We start from the raw sequence: 20,722 nt of genomic DNA, 5'->3' as shown, positions 1-20,722 counted from the left end.
TGCTTCAGGCTAATCTTAACTGCCGAAACAACTGGGAGTCTTTACAACTGATATATTATCTTTGCTGTTGTTACTTCTCTTGCCTGAAAACACTTTGTTCCTGCATTCTTTTGTTCCCTGAAGATCATTCATTACTAATACCTATTCAGGGGCAAGCATTGTGGCCAGGCTTAGATTACCAAATGGCTTAGGCCCCAAATGGCTTTTCTTCTGTCGAGAAAGCCGTGCCTGGTTCTCTTTCCCAGGGGACCCCCTACCCTATCTGCTTACAGAGCTAGGGTGTAGTAGGTTGAAAAGAGATGGGATGAGGAATTTGAGACAATGCACAGACAACAGTTTGAAAATCTCATCTCTGAAAAATAGGCAACACAATGGATGGCAGCCAACTGGAGGCAATTTTGTTACTTTGTCTCAGGAAAAATGAACCTTGGGACTTCCCTGGTGGCACGGTGGGGAAGACTCCGCACTCCCAATGCAGGGGGCCCGGGTTTAAACCCTGGTCAGGGAACTAGATTCCACATGCATGCCGCAACTAAGAGTTCACATGCCATAACTAAGGAGCCCTCCTGCCACAACTAAGACTGGCACGACCAAATAAATAAATATTTTAAAAATAAAATAAAATAAATAAGTGAGGCTGAATGCCCTCATAATCTATTTTTAAAAAATGAATCTTAGCATATAGCTTCCGGGAGCCACCCTGAGCCCTAGGACTGGGGAGCTGACAAGACATATGGCACCAAGACCTTGTGTTAAAATCACAGCCCAAATAAAAAATCAAGAGCTGAGTCTGCAAGAGAATGAAGGACAGATAGGAGGTGTGGAGATAAGGTGAGTTCCACTGGCGGTCAGAAGTCAGAGGCTAGAAGCCAGGAAAGATTTAGATTGTATGGCTTGTCAGATGATTTTGCTCGATTCCAGTTTAGCTTAAACAGAAAGAGCCTGGGATGCTTTGGCCAGCTGTTAAACTTGAGCCCTAGAATGGAACTTCATAAGTATTGACATGGAAACTCTCACAAGCTTGCATTTGTGGTCATGGGTATACAACTTGGGAAAAGAACTCTTTGAATAAAATATGTTTCCTTTAACCTTTTTTTCAAGAAAATGCTTTTTCTCCCCAAGAGAACATTTTATAAATTATTTTAATTTCTGTACCTCATATAAATATTTTTAGGCATTGCTTTATTTTAAATTGTATATTTGGGAATTTATGCTATCGTACCAGACGGCAGGCCAGACAAAACTTAAGGTTTAATTGAGGACTTTTCCTTGAATTATTTTATCTTCTTTTCCCTCTAATAAGTGCTTTCCTCCTTTAAATCAGTTTCATTCCTGGCTTAGGGGAGTTCCCCAAGACCAGGCTTTGAAATGCAAGGGCATAAGATTTTAAATTTCAAAAGCCCAAACTTTGGATGGGGGAGGGAGACAAGTTTTTGGCCCAGACAATAGATTGGTTAGGATGTGTAGAGAGCCTGCCCCCCTATTCTACAACCCAGCAAACCTCCCAGATTGTAGGTGGGAGAAGACACGCAGAGAAGAGGGAAGGAGGATTTAGATGCTGCTGGTCCACGTGAAGAGTCCTTGGCCATTTCCTTCCAAGCTGCTTTGGTAGGTGAAGGTCAAAAACCCAGCAGACTCCCCAGGTAGATAGAGGATCCGAGCTGAGCAGACCTCCACCCTCCCCTTCCCCACCAGGTGAGGAGTGGGAGAGTGTTCAGAGTTCCAGGTGCCTCCCACCGGCGGCTTGTTGCAAAAGAAGGCAATGACTGGACAGACCTCACCGTGTCCCCAGCCATGTGGCCTGGGACTCTGGCAGGGCTCAGGCAGTCAGAAGACGCCTCCTTCTGCATCAGCGGTAGGGGGTGGGGGGACGTGTTGCCATGAGGGCACTGGGAGGAGACTGATGCTGCCCTTACCAGTTACCATGATAACCCAAGAACAGATGGGATGGAGGGTATCTCACCTCTCGCTGGCTTGTAAATAATGGCATGGAGGACTCACCTCTCCTCTGAAACTTGAACTCAGCCTCCAACAGGGAAGAGGAAGGTGCCAAAGTGAATCTAGCAAGTCATGTGAGTGGCGGACCAATAAGATCTTTTACTGACTGTTATGACACCATAACATGACTCACACTACATCTTGAAGAATGAGTTTTTCTAGAGGACAAGGCAGCAGGGGATGCTCTAGGCATTGGACATGCATGTGCAAAGGCATGGCAGTATAATCAAAACATGGTACTTCCAGACAACTTGCTGGAGTGATGATAAGAAATGATACTGGTCAGGGAGCAAAATACTGATCACTCAGAGAGAGGCCAATTCCTCATTGTGTCTGCAAAGCATCTTCTACATGGAAGATGCACCAGGCTGTATCGTGGTCCGAACACGGGTTGGAAAAGAATTCCCAGACACAAAGAATGTAAAGAAGATAGAATTTATTAGAGGGAAGGGTAGCTGCCAGAACAGTGGGCCGACTTCCTAGTAGTCTGGGAGAGTCGAGCCCAAACGTGTGCTATTGATCAGTTTTTATAGCTAAAAAACAATGGAATGGTCCGAGGTGAAAATTTCATTTACTGATTGGTCGAGGTACATATAGCTTCCTTCTATAGGGTGGGAGTGGGACAGGTCCCGTTGCCCAGGTGGGCGTCGCCCAGGTGGGCTCAGGAATTTCGTATCTGTCACAGCATGGTGGGGAGGGCAATTAAGAGTCCGGTGGGGGGTGTAACGCTGACACTTTTTCAGGCAGGGCCGTCCTTTGTCCTTGAAGCACCACTGTCCTTGGAGCACCACATCCTGCGCAACCAGGATGCTCCAGACAAGAGCTTTCAAGGAGCTGGCTATAGAAAGCATACAGACATGAAAACAAATGCATGAGTGAATATCAAAGCATTTGAATAAAGTGCTCATGATTGCTGTTTTGCTCTTATTCTCCCTTATAATCTGCAGTTTAGCAGGAAAGGCTATTAGATGTAATCCCGTGGTTATAATATAAAATACATGCACCGTTTGTCTCCAGTGAGCACCTCAGCTTTAGCATAGGATGCTGAGGGAACTTTGCTTACTGCCTGCATGCTTGGGAGGGCCTCATGGAGCACGCTGGGTGAGCAGCAAAGCAGTCTACCAGCTCCCCTGTCTCACCATCTGGCTTCTCCAGGCCTCAAATAACACCTGCCCTGACCACCCTATTGAAAATAGAACCCCCATCTGCCACCCAACACTCCCTATTTTCTTTTCCTTGTTTACTTTTCTTCACAGCATTTATCACGTTCTAATACACTATGAAATATATTTCCTTGTTTTGTTTATCGGCATCTCCCTTCCCCCCCGCCCAGTAGAAAGTAATCTCCATGGGGGCAGGGGTTTGCCTGTTTTTTGCCTAGAACAATGCAATGCCCCTAGTCCTTGTGAAATGTGGAATGAATGAAATGCCATGACATCTCAGCACATCAGTCACACCCCCATCAAATGTAAGTTAAAAACCCATCCAATGCCAAATATTAATTCATGGATCAGCACCATTAGGGTTATAAATATCACTGCTTCCCTCCAGGATTTATGGACATTGAAGAGCTGAGGCTTTTGGTCATTCCAATAAGGCAACAGCTTGAACAGATTTAGAGGCTTTGGGGTCAGATAAACCTGGATTCAGATTCTTCTAAGCAGTGAATAAGTTAGGGCAAGCTTTTCTAAACTTCCTTGAGTCTTAGTTTATTCATCTATAAAATGTACAGTGATACTAACCTCCTAGGGTTGCTGTAAAGACTGGATGGGATAAAGCGTAAAGCACCCTACATGTGGTGTAGGGTATGTACTCGATGAGATCTGTTGTTATTTTCTCATTATCATTTTGGGAGCTGTATTAGTCTTCTGGGGCTGTCATAATAAAATACCACAAATTGGGTGGCTTTAGCAACAGAAATTTATTTTCACGTAGTTTTGGAAACTGGGAAGTCGCAAGTTTGGTTTCTCCTGAGGCCTCTGTCTTTGGCTTGCAGATGGCCACCCTCCACTGTGTCCTCACATGGCCCTTCCTGTGTGCATGTGCATCCTGGTGTTTCTTCCTCTTCTTAGGAGGACATCAGTCCTGATGGATTAGGGCCCTACCCTTATGACTTCATTTAACCCTAATTACCTGTTGAAAGGCCCTATCCCCAAATATAGTCACAGTGGGGGTTAGGAGTTCAACATAGGAATTTGGGGCAGAACACAGTTCAATCCGTAACAGATGCTGAGGAATTTTCAACAAAGTATATCCAATTTTGATATATTTGATAGTTAGGAAATGTTTTAGTCCCAGAAATAAAAATGTCTTATTGGGTTTTGTTTGTTTGTTTGTTTTTTGACTAGCAGATAGGCACTGAAAAGGGCATAGATGCAAGTATTTGGTAGCTGGTGTTCATTTTACAAACAAGAAGAAGAAAACCAAGGGAAGAGGGAAACGTGGAGAGAAACAGAAAGAAGACACAGAAATAAAACTATGAAATGACCCCTTACCAAATGGTAGGGCTGTACCTGAGGATGCATTTGAAGAGAACAGTACCAGGGAACAAGAGGAAATATAACTAGCTCCCACTGGAGAGAAAGGAGAGAGAGAGAGAGAGAAACTGTATTTCTTTCTTTTCTTTTTTTTTTTTTTTTTTTGGCTGCATGGCATGCAGGACATTAGCTCCCCGACCAGGGATTGAACCCGTGCCCCTGCAGTGGAAGTGCGGAGTCTTTCTGATGGCAAATGTTTGTCTAATCAAGAGAGAAACTGTCAGCTTCTTGGTCAGTTGAGTCTGATGTCCCCTCCTTCCCTGCCAGGGAATTCGGCTCGTGTAGAGCAGGGCTACTTCTAACTAAACACTGAGAAACTTGGGGGTGTTTTTTTTTTTTTAATATTTTATTTATTTATCTACTTGGTTGCGCCAGGTCTTAGTTGCAGCAAGCAGGCTCCTTAGTTGTGTCTTAACAGCTCCTTAGTTGCGGCATGCATGTGGGATCTAGTTCCCTGACGAGGGATGGAACCCAGGCCCCTTGAATTGGGAATGCGGAGTCTTAAACCCTACGCCGCCAGGAAAGTTCCTGGGGGAGATTTTGTGTGTGTGTGTGGTACGCGGGCCTCTCACTGTTGTGGCCTCTCCCGTGTGGAGCACAGGCTCTGGACACGCAGGCTCAGCAGCCATGGCTCACGGGCCCAGCCGCTCCACGGCATGTGGGATCTTCCCAGACTGGGGCATGAACCCGTGTCCCCTGCATCGGCAGGTGGACTCTCAACCACTGCGCCACCAGGGAAGCCCCTTGGGGGAGATTTTTAAAATAAGTTTTTTACCAGTAGATTACTATTTTGTACCAAAAGCGAAACCATAGACACCTTCCAATTGTAAATAGTAATTTTATAAAGAAGCAGCTTACAGGCTTAGGGGCAGGTACATCTCTAAATTCACCCTGCGAAGTGGAGCCATAGACACCGGGGCCTTCCTACCTGCTTAGTCACTTTTCCTGCCCATATCCAGGAACGTTTTGGCAAGAGGGTTCCAGATTGTATTATTTTTTCCAGGCATTGTTCCAGAATGCCTGGAAAAAATAATATTGTACTAATGCAAAAAAAAAAAAAAAAAAAAAAGAAGAAAGAAAGAAAAAGAAAAGGCTCCACTTGCATCTGTGTTCAGAGCTTTTTTTTTCTTGGTTTGATCTTATTGTTTGTAGAGTACTCTGAATTTCTTTGAGATTTCTAGCACACCCATCTGGCAGACACACTTAGTATTTTGGGGTCAGGCCTCTGCAAAGTGTGTGTTAGAAGTGACTGGCGTGGCCTTGACTCACACTGCCTTCCTGCACTTGGGAATGGTCCCACCATCTCCAGACTTAGAAAATTGTGGGTTTCATCCAAGTATTTTAACTAGAGTTGCAAGAGTGGATCTGTGCATCTTCTAAACCTAGGGAACTACGTCTGTATTCTTGGCCTGTCATGTTAACAAATTCCAGTAATAATTCGATAGGAAAGAAAAATTAAAATGTATCTGGTACTCTGCTAAGCACATGTACACATATCAGTTCATGTTAATCCTCCCAGAAGATATGAACAAGAGCAGGCAAACAGAGATTATGAGCCCCGCCAAGGCTACCTGCTAGTAAGTCCTCACCTGGAATGTTCCTCTGGGTCCAAAGCACCTGCTCTGATGTGCTTGAAGCTCCATTTGTGCCTTCACCTGTAGGAACTCAGTGACATCCATCCACTTTGGCATGATGTCTGTGTTTTATGCTCTCATTACTTGCATGACTCTTTTCCCCCCTGAATCAAAAGTACTCATGTTGGATATGTATTGGAAAAAATATTTATCATCAGTATAAATCGTTTTCTTATTTATTCTCTTTCCTTTATGCAAAATATTGTACAAGTTTTGCTTTCAGAAAATCTGCCTCGTAAGAGATTGTGTCTGAGGTGTAAACAGCCAAGTCATGATGCATGGTAAGGAGAAAATGAGAGTAATCGTGAATTCTGTAGGACCTCCAATATGATTTATTGTAATAGAATGTTTTTAAGTAAAGAATATTGCTTAAGGTTACATTTCTGGATCTCATAACCTAGGAGAGGAAGCAAATCTAATAGCTACCACCTCTGTAGTGAATTTTCAAGTCAAAATAATAGCTTCTGATCAGTCACCTCTAGAATTTTGATTCCAAGATTTCAGCCAGAGAATAAGGATGGTACTAAAGCATGCATAATAAGTCTTAATGTGGTGCTATCCCTCGTTCCTGTGCCACTTTATAAAATAAAAATGGTATAATTATTATTTATTGTTTTTAAAGTAATACTTTTCCCATAAAATCTTGTAGTATTACTTTTTGCATTTATCATAATAGTCCATCTAGATTTTATTTTTGAATGTAGTTGGAGGTAGAAGTTTAAATTTATTTCTTTTAAGTAGATGCCTTATCATATCAACACTATTTATTAATAATTCATCCTTTTCTTCTAAAGTTGGAATAATACCTTTACCATACATTAGTTTCCCATTTACCTCTGACGCTACTTCTGAACTTTTATTCCAGTCTACCAGTATATTTGTTTATTATATACAAATACCATACTATTGATTTATAATCACCCTATATTACATTCTAATATATTGCAAGATATTATTCTTTCTTCCCAAGATTTTCTTGGCAGTTTTCACATATTTATTTTATAATATGAATTTTACAAAATTTTGTCCTCTTACCAAAATAGGAAACTGAATTCTGATTGTTGTTGCATTAGGTTTATATATTAATTTGGGAAACGGTGAGTTTCTTTTTTTAGAAATTGAAATTTCCAATCTTAGAATATGAAATGTCACTCAGTTTGTTCAGGTATTGGCATTAGGACCATCAGTAAAATTGAATAGCATTTTTTTATTAGGTTCTGTAACCTTTATGTTCGTTATTTTTAGGTATTTTAGTGTTTTAAATTATTGTGTGTGGGGTACATTTTTTCCCATATCCATTTCTAACTGCTTATATTATAAATATTATATATAAATTATTTATTTTAAATAAAGCTATTTTATGTATAATTTCATATATCCAATCTCCCTATTAAATTTTCATGAATTCTATTCTATAGTAGATTTTTAGCTATCCTATCTATTAAAACACCTTCTCTTTCTTCCAGTTATTTTCTTATTTTATTGTATTAGCTAGAAAACCAAAAGTACTGTTGAATAAGTGGCCTTGTTCCTGATTTATATGTCAAGGCTTCAGTATTTTACCATTCAATATGGTGTTTACCAGGTATATGGGTTTGTATATATGTGAGTGTGTGTGTGTGTAAATATATTTTATATTTAAGTAGTTTCATTCTATCACTATTTTACTTAGGATTTTTTTTTTTTTTACTTAGGATTTATATTAGGAATGGCTACTGAATTTTGACAGCATTTTGTGACTTTGATTAATCTAATCCTAGGATATTTTCTCTTTGATTTATCGATGCAGTGAATTATATTGATATTAAATATTAGGAATGTAGTTTAGGAAAATATATGAGTAACCTTCAAGTGTTGGAGGCCTTCTTAATATAGAAAACACAAAAGTCATAAGGGAAAAGATTTCAAGATTTAAGTTTAGAAAAAAATGTTGGGAACTTCCCTGGTGGTCCAGTGGTTAAGACTCCGTGCTTCCATTGCAGGGGGCACGGATTCAATCCCTGGTTGGGAACTAAGATCCCGCTTGCCTCACAGTGCAGCCAAAAAAGAAAAAGAAAAAAACGTTACATTTCTGAAATGGTGCATACAGCATAAACAATGTCAGTTGACACCCTTATCAAACAAAGAATTATAACCACTACTTAGGATAAAAAGACCTTTTATGAATTGATAAGAAAAAGATAAGCCATAAGGGAAAATAAAAACAACACCATAAGACCAGGCAATTCATTAATTCAACAATTTTTTTTTTAAGTTCCTACTATATTACTGACACTCTTCTAGATCCTGAGATAATAGCAATGAGCAAAACGATCAAAGACTCCCAGCCTCCTGGACCTAATGTTCTAGCTGAGGGATTCACCTCACAATATGTTCTGGAGGTCCCTCCCCGGCAGCACATGGAGATCTTCCTCATTCTTTTTTAGGACAGAGAATGACAAGTACATACTCCTTGGTATGGTTGTGTGAAAAGTTTATTCAGCCAGTCTCCTGCTGCCACACGCAGGTTGCTTCTAATCTTTTCAGCTTTTGCAAATAATACCTCAATGGAGAACCTCGTTTATTATTAGATCATACTAAATTTCCCTCCCTAGCTGTTGTACCATAATCATGAGAATTCCTGTTTCTCCACAGCCTTGCTAACAGAGTGTTTTCAGTCTTTACGATTTTGTCAGTCTGGGTAGATGAGAAACAGAAAACACATACATCGGTGTGATTTTAATATGTTTTCTATTATTCTGAGTGAGATTGAGCATCTTTTCATGTTTATGGGCCATGTGAATTTTTTTCCTGTGAACTTGGTTTTCCTGTCTTTTGCTCACTTTTAAAATTAATTTGTTGGTCGTTACTCTATTTCTACAAACTCTTTAGGGAGATTAACCCTTTGTTGTGATATTAACTGTGAATGTTTTTCCCAGTTTATCATTTTTCTTTTGTCTTTGTTTGCTGTATTTTTTTTAAATCAGCCTTCTTGCTATGCTTTTAGTACAGTGAAAATTACCCTTTTTAGGTTCCATAAATTTGATAAATGTATAACCACCACCTTATAATAAAGATATAAAATATTTTCACCAACCCCAAAAGTTTTCTCATGTCCGTTTGCAGTGAGTCCCCTTTCCCACCTCCATCCCCTGGTACCACTGACCTGATTTCTGTTTTGCCTTTTTCAACATGCCCTAAATGGAATCATACAGTATATCTGGTTCTTTTTTTTTTTTTTTTTTTTTTCTTTTTGCGGTATGTGGGCCTCTCACTGTTGTGGCCTCTCCCGTTGCGGAGCACAGGCTCCGGATGCGCAGGCCCAGCGGCCATGGCTCACGGGCCCAGCCGCTCCGCGGCATATGGGATCCTCCCAGACCGGGGCACGAACCCGTATCCCCTGCATCGGCAGGCGGACTCTTAACCACTGCGCCACCAGGGAGGCCCTCTGGTTCTTTTTGATATCTGTCTTCTTTCACTTAGCATAATGCTTTTGAGATTCAACCATGTTTTTGCATGTATGAGCAGTTCTGTTTATTGCTGAGTAATATTTTTTTTCATTTGGATGTATTTATCTATTTACCAGTTGATGGATATTTTGGTTGTTTCCAATTTGGAGGTACAGTGTATTATGAACAAAGCTGCTTTAAACATTTCCATACAGGTCTTTGGAGACTTTGCCGTACAGAAGTTTTTTATATTTATATAATCAAATGTATAAATCTTCTCTTTTCTGGCTTTTGGATTTTGAGACATAGTTAGAAAGATAATAAGAGGATTCACTATTTTTCCTTCTAGTACTTGTATGGTCTCATTTTTTTTACATGCAGATCTTTGATCTATTTGTAATTTATCCTGATATGAGGCATAAATCAACTTTCTTTTTCCAACTGGCCACCCAATAGTCCCCAAATTCCTATATAAATCTTTTAAATCTGATTTAAGAAAATCTCTTTTACAATTATTTGTAATTACTTATAGTTTATTAGAAACATTTTAAGTTTATTACAATTATTTGTGTTTATCACAAATATTCGATTAAAGTTAGAAGTTAAAAACCTATTTTTCTTAAACCCTCAAATACAACTTACAAATCTAGGAAATTCAATTGTAAATCAAGTAATTTTGTATTAAAATTAAAACACTCATTTTCATTGTTCTTTGATTAATGTTTAATTAGCTTATACATTTAACAAATTGTAATCCCTTAAACATTTAAGCACAGTTTACAAACTTAATCAAATTACCTTAAAAATTATAAACTAAAGCCACAAAACTTGTAAATCTAATAAATTAAATTCTCTTAAATTTAAATAACACTGACAAACATGATTAAATCCTCTTAAGCATTTCAATCTATCTCATGAATTTAATATATTTGGTTTTCTCAAGTACTTCTGAAATCTAAAGAGACATAATTACAAATCTAACAAAATCAAACCACATGTTTATAAAACTGTAGAGAAACAAACTTAAAAATGTAGATGATCAAACTCTTTTAAACGTTTAAACATCTTAAAATCATTATAAATTTAATAGATATTCCTAAGTTTAAACGTTAACTACCAACTTAATCATTTGCATTAGCCTATGTATTTAAATTAAAATGACAAATATAGTATGTCAGATTCTTGACAGCATTTTAAACATCTTAAGGATACCCAAAGTGCAGCTTCTAGTTATAGTACTATTGTATATCTTGCCTGCCTCTGGCAGTGCCGCTAAAACAATAATTATAGGGTTTTTCTAAAGCATAAACCCGCAAAGACAAAAGAGAATGGGAAAGGCGACAAAGGCAACAATTTTGCATGCTGAAAAGCAGATGACTTACTGGTACCTGATTTAACAGCCCTGAAAAAGCTGAATTCTAAGCTAGTGATAGGGAAGTAATCAGATTTGTGCCCCAGAACCTCAGAGCAGGGCAGCTCAGGAGTGGGCGGAAATAGGTTCTTTTTGAATGCTAGAGTAGAAAAGGACCTTTGAAGAAGAAGGATGTTTGACATCCTGTTTGTGTGTGTGTGTGTGTGTGTGTGTGTGTGTGTGTGTGTGTGTGATCGTATTTCCCTGACCAGGGATCGAACCTGGGTCCCAGCAATGATAGCGCCGAGTCCTAACCACTGGACCACCAGGGAATTCCCAACAGCCTGTTTAAAATGTGGTTAGAACCACCTTCATCTTCATCCCCTACTCCCCTTTGCACAACCAGCAAGAGCTTTGCCTCACCACCCAGGAGAAGACCGGAAGTCTGGTCTCTGAAGGGGTAAACTAGGGATACAATGGACTCAGGACCCCAGGCCACCAGGGACAGAGGAACTCAGGGCTGAATATGGCAAGGGATTAAGTGAAAACCCACATACTGAACTGGGAGACTCACTCTGACTTCCCAGTGGCTCACAGAAAGCTGTGGGCAGCCAGGTTTATACCCTCCAGGGAGAAAGCTGGAAGATTCTTCACCAGGCTGAAAAGACATCTCAAGATATTAATAGTCAGGATCCTCCAACCAGAGAGCTTCAGCAGATCACCCTACAGTGAGGTCCTCCTCTGGCCAAGCCCTGCTCAAATGCCCAGATCTTCCAGTCAGCTTCCTAGCACCCTACTCCTGAATACACATGAACGGTGATGAGTTATCAGGCTTTTGAAGAAAGCCAAAACAAATTAACAATAACAACAACATACAGGAAATGTAACTTTGGAAAAAACAAAGACAATGAACAAAGGCAGAACAAAATACTCATCAGTAATATCCTCAGAAGGATAAGAAAGCTATTGTATCCATGAAACAAGGACAGTACACAATAAAAAAGAAACACTCCAGGCTTCCCTGGTGGTGCAGTGGTTTGAGAGTCCGCCTGCCGATGCAGGGGACGTGGGTTCGTGCCCCGGTCCGGGAAGATCCCACATGCCGCGGAGCGGCTGGGCCCGTGAACCATGGCCGCTGCGCCTGCGCGTCCGGAGCCTGTGCTCCGCAACGGGAGAGGCCACAACAGTGAGAGGCCAGCGTACCGCAAAAAAAAAAAAAAAAAAAAGAAAAAAAAGAAACACTCAGAAAACTAAAAAGAGCCTTTAGAAAATAAAAATATATAGGAAAAATGAAAAACTGCATAGAAGGGTTGGAGGATAAAATTGAGAATATCTCCTAGAAAAAAAGAATCAAAAGTAAATGATGGGCAGTAGGGAAAAAAACATAATAAAAGAATTAGACCAGGATGTCCAATACCTGGAAAAAAGAAATTCCAGAAAAAATTATACAAGAAAATGTCCTAGACATGAAGTATTCCCAGATTAAAAGCTCTCACCAAGTACCCTGCAAAATAAATGAAAAAATGAGATACCATGTCAGGTATCTCAAACAAAGTCCATTGAGGAGAGAGAAACCATACTTATTTTCCTAGAAACAATTTATTATTAAGGATTGTTAACTAATAGAAGATGGTTAACAACTTAAAGGGTAAAAGAGGGCAAAAACTTGTACACGAATGTTTATAGAACCTTTATTCATAATAACCAGAAACTGGAGCTAAACATGAAAGCAGTAGTTTGGAAGAAAATCCAGAAGTTGTGGGAGAGTACAGTTTGAATCCAGGATGAAAATGGGAGGGAATAGGGGTGAATCTGAGATGTTTACAGCTTTCCCAAAGTGGAAATCAAAAGGAAGCTAGCTCTAAGTCACTGCAGAGCCAGCTTAAGAGCCCAGCACTTTACTGCGGTTATCACCATGCTCTCCATGCCACAGAGATAATATTCTGAGTAAAACATTAAAGACTCAGATGTTGAATATGGGAAAGTTTTAGGAATACCTTCATCTATTTATTCTACTTATATTTTCCATTTTTAGGTATATAGAAGGCTAATGTAAATTTATTATATTAAAATTAATGTAATACGTGTATTGTGTTAATATAATTTATAAAATTAATGAAGTACAGTTGACCCTTGAACAACAAGGCGGGGGCAGCCACTGACCCTCCATGCAGTTATAAATCCTTGTATAACTTCAGTGTCTACCCTCCTGTTGAAGGTTTTGCATCTGTTGCAGGAAGGGGGACCCCTTCCAACGGCTGAGAGTGGGCTCTTGTCTAATACTCGGAAATGAATTGTCCAAGGAAACACACGTGCTGACAAAACAAGAGACTTTATTGGGAAGGGGCGCCTGGGCGAAGAGCAGTAGGACAAGGGAACCCAGGAGAACCGCTCTGCCATGTGGCTTGCAGTCTCAGGTTTTATGGTGATGGGGTTAGTTTCTGGGTTGTCTCTGGCCAATCATTCTGACTCAGGGTCCTTCCTGGCGGCACATGCATCGCTCAGCCAAGATGTATTCCATCGAGAGGGATTCTGGGAGGTTGGTAGGATATATGGACTGGCGTCTCCTCTCTCCTTTTGACCTTTCCTGAATTCTTCCAGTTGGTGGTAGCTTGTTAGTTCCATGTTCCTTACCAGGACCTTCTGTTGTAAGATAACTCATGCCAGTATTTACTATTGTGCCTGTCCAGGGCAGGCAGTTTTGGTCAGTGTTTCCCCTAATACATCCGTGGATTCAACCAAATGCAGGTCATGTAGTCCTGCAGTATGTATTTAGTGAAAAAAAACTGCCTAGGGCTTCCCTGGTGGTGCAGTGGTTAAAAAATAATCCGCCTGCCAATGCAGGGGACATGGGTTCGAGGCCTGGTCCAGGAAGATCCCACATGCCGTGGAACAACTAAGCCCCTGTGCCACAGCTACCGAAGCGCGTGCACCTAGAGCCTGTGCTCTGCAACAAGAGAAGCCACTGCAATGAGAAGCCCGTGCACCACAACAAAGAGCAGCCCCTGCTCGCCACAACTAGAAGAAAGCCTGAGTGCAGCAACGAAGACCCAACGCAGCCAAAAATAAATAAATAAATAAATTAAATAAATAAGACTCTACCTCCAAATACAGTCATTAAAAAAAAAAAAAAAACTGCCTATACGTGGACCTGTGCAGTGCAAACCTGTGTTAACCAAGGGTCCACTGTAATATAATTTCTAAAAATAACATAATAAAATACATGTCTAGTGAAGAATAAAAGAGCTCTTTCAATAACTATAAAACAAGTGATAGCAGCCCCTTGTGTTTCAGTTTCCTTAACAGTGCTATTTCTTTCTATATAATAAATAATGCTATGGCATTCAATGGATGGTGTATTAAATCTGATGGAACATGGCATTATTTCACATAAAAACAGGTTTAGAGGAAAAGAGGTTCCCAATACAGGGACAGTGCTCTTGCTCCTTCTCTCCACAATCTATTGGTTCTGTCTCCTCCAGGAAACATTCTTGTCACCCCAGGCTGGCTCCCCTCATAGTCACAAAATGGCTGCTGCTTCTCCAGTGATCACATCAAAACACAACAGCCAGTGCCCAAAAAGGGGCTGTGTTTCTCCTGTGAATGAAAAATGTTGCCTGCCATATCCGTAAACAAAGGATGTTGCAGCCATCAAGTCACTACAGCCATCCTGGATGGTGAGCCCTGAGGAAGCTCAGGATGGAGACCAACAGGCTGCCCACTGCCAAGCCCTCAGCCCCTGCAGCCACCCCCAGCGGTGCACCCTGAGGGGACTCAGGATGGGAAAGAAACAGGATACTGGCCCTAGATAGCTAAAGGAAAGATTTCAATGAGCCCAGATTCTTGCATCTCCCCATACATAGACAAGTGCTAAATTCATTAACTTGACATATCTGGTTTTCTTTAATTAACAGTAATCTTTTGATGTTCTGACTACCTGCTGTTTGTCACAAAACTCCTATATATCCTGTCTGAGAAGCTGCCTCCCGGGCTTGAGGTCCTCAGAAAGTCTGCCAAATAAAACATAATTCTCAGCTTTTAGGTTGTGCATTTTTTTTCAGTCAACACTCCTTATAAATGATAAAATCTTTCCCAGAAGCTCCTGCAGATTTCTCCTGCTGTCTCATTGGCCAAAATTTTGTCACATGCCCATGCCCATACCAATCATTGGCAGGGGGAACAAACCTACAAGGAATGGCTTAGACCCATCATGTCCCACCCCCTGGAGCTAGAGGTGAGGCCCATGCACTGAGCACAAGCAATGCAGAGGAGAGAGGCTATGGGAAAAATCAGGGTTCATGTGGGAAGAGCAGGTGGGCAAATGAATGCTGGGGAGCAACCAACAATGTCTGCCATTGATTCCTAACCACACCCACTGTGTTAGAGGTGCACTAATTCGACTCTCCGAGGGCAGCTTCATTTCTGAGTTCTCAAAGGAAGAAACATTTCAGTGTAGTCCGTTTTCCCTTATTAAAAACTTCCATTTATTCCATTTTCATTTCAGCCTCAGACTCATCTTTCCCATATTTAATAATGATGCTTTTATCCCTAATGTATAAAAATTGCTACTGTTCCAGAGGAAAATTTTCAGTAGCTGAAAATCTAAGTTTTGCTGCGTTTAGACCAATTGAGCCAAACATAGACACATAGGGGAACACATATTTGAAGTTGTAAATTTGGACCAAAAGCATATCATAATTGTTTATAGTTTAAATATGCAGTGAATGAAAATAATCTTCATAATTCATTTAAAATACAATATCTTTCTACGTTTTGGAATGCCAGTGCTTTGTGAGCTTTTGAATAATATCGTAAGGTAAAATTACTCGCATTTTGCCCTTGCAATTCTTGCTTCTCCATTTCTCAGTAGAACGTTCAGGTAACAAAATCCTTCTTCATCAAATAAAATATCTAATTTCATAAACTCTCTCTGACACAATCTCAACCCCACTCTGTAAAATCCCCAAATTATATATGATTTCCAAAACAGGGAGAAATTTGATCTGATAGAATAACAGCGGTCTGCAGGAGAAAGCAGAAACAGTCGTGTGCTACATTACAATCGTATTTCCTGGACAGATGCTTAGAAAGAGGCAGAATGCCCCACTTAGTATGTGGCATCTGGCAAGCCACCCTAATCCTTCATGAGCAACTTTGTGTATTGACTGGATAGATGGATGACTATTTAATTATGCTGTTGAGAAAATACTTAGTGCAGGGCTTCCCTGGGGGCGCAGTGGTTGAGAGTCCGCCTGCCGATGCAGGGGACACGGATTCGTGCCCCGGTCCGGGAGGATCCCACGTGCCTCTCGGAGCGGCTGGGCCTGTGAACCATGGCCGCTGAGCCTTCGTGTTCGGAGCCTGCGCTCCGCAATGGGAGAGGCCACAACAGTGAGAGGCCTGCGTACCGCAAAAAAAAAAAAAAAAAAAAAAAAAAAAAAGAAAGAAAGAAAATACTTACTGCAAAGAATATGCAATTCTTAATGATTATTGATGATTAGAAAAGTCAAATACCAAGTCAGAGTGAAAAGCTGAAATAAAGATCCTTGAAGAATACAACTAAGAAAGCAGAACTTGATGAAGTATGTCTTTGTTTTTGTTTTCTTTTTGACCATGCGGCATCTTAGTTCCCCGACCAGGGATGGAATCCGTGCCCCCTGCAGTGGAAGCGCGGAGTCTTAACCACTGGACTGCCACAGAAGTCTCAATGAAATATGGTTGAATATTGTTAGATAGTTGATGAGGACAAAGACAAGGTTCTGATCTGTAGGTATTTGGGGGCTGAGTGTGTTCTAAGTATGAAGGGGTGACCAGCAAGGGAACAAGAGGGAAAGACGGAAGGAAAGAAGCAAGGACCGTCCTCTGCGGAGCTCACAGGCTGGCATCATGTGCCTGGCATCGTGCTGGGCAGTTTGGATTTATCCCAGGTCATCCCTCCAAATTCAGTGAAGTGGGCATCGTGGTTGTTTCCATTTTGGAGATGAAGAAACTGAGGTCACAAGAGATTAAGACATTTGCCTGAAAGAGACGTTCCTGGTGGTCCAGTGGTAAGGAATCTGCCTTCCAGTGCAGGGGACGTAGGTTCGATCCCTGGTGGGGGAGCTAAGATCCCACATGCCGCAGGGCAACTAAGCCCACGCACCACAACTAGAGAGCCCGTGCTGCAAACTACAGAGCCCATGCACTCTGGAGCCCGTGTACCACAACTAGTGAGAGAAAAACCCTCATGCCACAACTAGAGAGAAGCCCGTGCGCCGCAACAAAGAGCCCGTGCCGCAGCAAAAGATCCCACATGCCTCAACAAAGACCTGACGCAGCCAAAAATAATAAATAAATAAATATTTTTAAAAAAGACATTTGCCCCAGGTAAATGGCAGAGACCAGGGTTTAAACCCAGACCCTTCTAACACCGGAGTCTCTGCTTTTGTCCCAGCAGCAGGATTTTTCAAATGTAGTGATGGGAGTAGCACAATCTCCGAACCTGGGGGAACAGGGTGGGGTGTATATTGTCCAAATATACTCAAATGCTGAGATGCCCACTGGGCCCACCTTTTCCCAATGCCGTCTGAGTTCCTCTCCTGGTGGGCAAAGGACTTAAGCTTTAGGGACCTTCACTGGGTGAATGACAAATACCTCGTCGTCTTGCCATAATAATTCGTGCAGAAGAGACCAATGAGGAATCAATGAGGATCAATGAGGAATCTTAGACCTCTCTTTTAAAAGTAGCTCAATTTTCACTTGGAAGGTGAAGAAACTTTTGAAGCTTCAATGTTGGTACAGGAGAGAATCTGTGATGATGAACTGATCTTGATTAAAAACACTAAGGCTCATACCTCTGCATCATTCATCTTACATGGGGCAAATGATTTCATGTGTGGTGAGATGGAGCGCTCTTTACCTGTTGCTCTTTGTGTGGTGAGAGTTTTGGAGTCAAAATCTGTGGTTCCGGGTAGAAGCAGATTGTAGGAGCAGCCCTTTCCATATACCTTGAAAACTATGCAACCAGCATGGGCTCCCGGGGAACAGCTTGCTATTGCTGAGTTTGCAAGATCTCTTCTTGTTATTCCTAATGCTCTGGCAGTTAATGTTGCCCAAGACTCCACAGATCGGGTTGCAAAATTAAGAGCTTTTCATGAGGCTCAGAACGCAAAAATCTAAAATGGATTGGTCTTGACTTGGTCAGTGGTAAACCCTGAGACAACAGACAAGCAGGGGTGTATGAACCAACCATAGACAAAGTTAAGAGTTTGAAATTTGCAACTGAAGCTGCAATACCATTCTTCGAATTGATCTTATTAAATTACACCCAGAAGGCAAAGTTGATAAGCATGGAGGTTATGAAGCTGCTGTTCACTCTGGAGCCCTTGATGACTGATCTGATTTCTTTAATTTATAACAGTGTTAGATGCAATTTTCTTGTACCTCGAGTATTACACGTTAAAGTGCAACAAGCTGTCAAAAAATAAATAAAAGTAGCTCAATTTTCTAATTTATTAAAATGATTCACTGGAAATATCTGAGAAAATATGCTTAATTAAAATTTTAAAGAATTCTCACGGGTCACATGATTTCTATTAAGATACCAAATGATGGTGTGTGTCCTATAATGAGACTGGCCACCAGCCCTTCCTGGAGAGGGTATGAGGCAATGAAAGAGAACTAGACTCTTTCTAGGTCAGCCTCTGCCTGGGAGAGGAGCTGGGACAAGTTATTTCACTGTCTGCCGTCAACTTCTTCATCCATGAAAAGACAGTCAGTCACACACTGCTCACAGGTGATTGGGAGCCTGATGAAACCCATGTTCTAGCCAGATCTAAACAGTCGCAAAACCCCTGGGAAGCTCCTCTGTGACAGGCAGGATTGTTCATTAACAAAACATTCGCAGCTGATAAGATGTTCAAAACAGTATTTACAGATTTTAAGGTTTTCAAAATAGAGATAAATATATAACAATAAATTTCTATGCACTATGAATTAAAATAAGCTAATACCATGAGAGTTAGTACCCAACTCACAAATATTTGGGGGCTACACTTTAGCTTCCTTCAAGCTGTATCTGTGATGTGAAATAATTGCATTTATTTATTGCCAAGCTAATATGCTCCTTCCCCCTGCACATAGAAATATTTTCCTTTAAATATTTGGAGCAGGGGTGTATACACTTCTGAGCCTTTTAACAAATGATCATTAACATTGATCTATGTTATTAATCATTTCTTCACAAATTGTTTTATTGGCCACAGAGTATTCCATCATGTAAATGGGCCATGATTATTTAACTAGTCCCAACTATTGGACCCTTAGGTCAGCACTGATTTTTCATGATCATAATTAACCTATGACAAACATTCTTATATAAAAAAATGTTGTACATGTCTCTGATAAATTCCTCAGGAGTAGAATATCTGGGTCAAAGGGCATGGATGACTTTAAGGTTTTTGGTAGATATTGCCAAGCCAATTTACACTCTTCTCAATGAGTATTAAGGGGCTCCCTTTTTTTTTTTTTTTTGTCCTCACCAGTATTGGGTTTTGTCACTTAAAAAAAAAATCTTTAAAATTTGAGAGACAGTAAGTGTTAGAAAATATCTGTCTCATATCTTTTTCTGTTTTAATAAGTACAATATGTAGAACATAATAGAGTCTTGACTAGGCTCAGTTGTGGTTCTGAGGCGCAGATTTCTGTAGAGGTGGTCTGATGAGTTACAGTACGCAGGTTACGCTTCGTGACTCAGAGCAAACCCTGTGTTGAAGAGTTAGCAGCAAGGAGGCTTGGGTTCTGGTTTTAGCCAGCCGCGTTTCCTTAGGCAAGTGTTATATCCTTAGGCATTTACCTTAAATACCTCAGAGGAGCCAGTGGTATGCTTGTCTGTGTGTGCAAGGTAACTTGAGTCTGTGTCCTGAGGAGTCTCCCTCTAGAGGCCATGACAGCAAGCACTTTGAATATTGCCTTCTCAATCAGTACGAGAGGGCTAATTAATTAGCAGAAGAAATGTCAGAAATAATTTTTAATTGGTGAAATGGATGATGTGCAAGATATGAAGCTGACAAGTAAGATTGTACAAGTGTCTGTCTGCCTTTTTTTTGAACAATGTAAGAAGTAAGCTCTGTAACCAAATGTTTCTAGGTTACGCCCTGTCTAGAACTCCATGCATTCCAAAATCTTCCACTTAACCCACGATTTAGTTGCTTGATCTAGCTAGAAGAGTAGCTGATTAGGTCATTATAATTTAGGTGCTCTTGTCCCAGAGAGAAACTCTCCTGAGAAGGTTCCTGTAGGGTGCCAGAGTGGATGGGAGGGGGCACCCCACTGAGCTTCCAGAAACATGTTTTGGACTCCTGTGGTGTCTGTCTTTCTTATGTCAGAATTTAATTGTAACATAACATCTGGTAGTGTGGTTGTAGGGAGGGACACCTATCACTTCTGACTTAACCTGTTTGAAATATTTTCCTCACATGAGTCACAGGAAATGGACTAAATTATTTCTGACTTCCCAACTAGTTCTAAAAATTCTAGGTTATGTGTATAAAGAATGTAGCATTAGATTCAGATGACCTGGCATCTTCATCCAATAGCAAGGGAATATTATTTAAAATATTTAATGTTAATTAATTAATTAATTTTTGGCTGCGTTGGGTCTTCGTTGCTGTAAGCAGGCTTTCTCTAGTTGCGGTGATCATGGGCTACTCTTTGTTGCAGTGCGTGGGCTTCTCACTGCAGTGGCTTCTCTTGTTGCAGAGCATGGGGTCTAGGTGAGCGGGCTTCAGTAGCTGT

General features: G+C 40.8%; 1 protein-coding gene, 1 non-coding gene and 1 pseudogene across 2 annotated transcripts in view; 2 read left to right on the top strand and 1 right to left on the bottom strand.

The window, feature by feature from the left end:
• FBXO36 (F-box protein 36) overlaps positions 1-20,722 on the top strand; it is a 109,516-nt gene that overhangs the window by 36,875 nt on the left and 51,919 nt on the right. The window lies entirely within an intron of this gene.
• TRNAD-AUC (transfer RNA aspartic acid (anticodon AUC)) lies at positions 11,209-11,280 on the bottom strand. Its single transcript has one exon. It is a non-coding gene; the product is annotated as a tRNA-Asp (tRNA).
• On the top strand, positions 15,159-18,323 carry LOC132495380 (T-complex protein 1 subunit alpha-like; annotated as a pseudogene).

This window comes from Mesoplodon densirostris, chromosome 8, assembly GCF_025265405.1.
Source record: "Mesoplodon densirostris isolate mMesDen1 chromosome 8, mMesDen1 primary haplotype, whole genome shotgun sequence".
NCBI lineage: Eukaryota > Metazoa > Chordata > Mammalia > Artiodactyla > Ziphiidae > Mesoplodon > Mesoplodon densirostris.
This window is presented reverse-complemented; position numbering and strand designations above follow the sequence as displayed.